A 718-nucleotide genomic window follows, 5' to 3' on the forward strand; every position below is an offset into this window, starting at 1 on the left:
GCTCTGCTGCCCACTCCTCCTCCTCCCCCTGGAGCTCTTTAGAGCCCTTGAACAGGGATTTAAATGCTCCCAGGGCAGCAAAGGGAAAAGCTCATCTGTGCCCACAGCAAGAGCAACCCCTCAGCGTCACCGCAGCCGGCACCCGAGCTCCAGCATTGGCACCTCAGTGTCACCGCAGCTGGCACTTGAGCTCCGGGCGCTGGCCCTGGGTTTGCCGGGCTGCCTGAGCCCCGATGCGTTGGCCATCACCTCCTTCTTGTGCAAGAGCTGTTACTGATTTGCATCTTCATTGTGTGCCTGCCTGGCTTCTCACCAGAGCAATTTATTTCCCACTCCTGCTTCGATGTGACTGCTCAAGCCTCCTTTTCCAGTCAGGATGAGGCCGCGCCACTGGAAATATGTCACACAGCTAAAGACATTTATTTCAGTTGAGAGACCCGCAAGCGCCTCAGGTGACACTTCATTTGCAGTCAGAAAGAAAGATGCCAAGCGCTGCTCGCTGAAACCAGTTGCTGAGACAGACTGGGGATAACGTGGGTTCCCACCTTAGAAAAACTCGAGCCTGTCGCCCCGACAGACCCCGCTCCGTCCACCCCACGGGCTCTGCCCCGCTCCCGCCTGCCCTCGGACCCCACTGCTCGCGGGGACGCTGCCAGCGGCAGATGAACCGTCTCTGCCTCGAGTGAACCCCCCACACCGTGTGGCAAACCCGGGGCAG

The sequence above is a fragment of the Charadrius vociferus genome, unplaced genomic scaffold, assembly GCF_000708025.1.
Source record: "Charadrius vociferus isolate BGI_N301 unplaced genomic scaffold, ASM70802v2 scaffold600, whole genome shotgun sequence".
NCBI lineage: Eukaryota > Metazoa > Chordata > Aves > Charadriiformes > Charadriidae > Charadrius > Charadrius vociferus.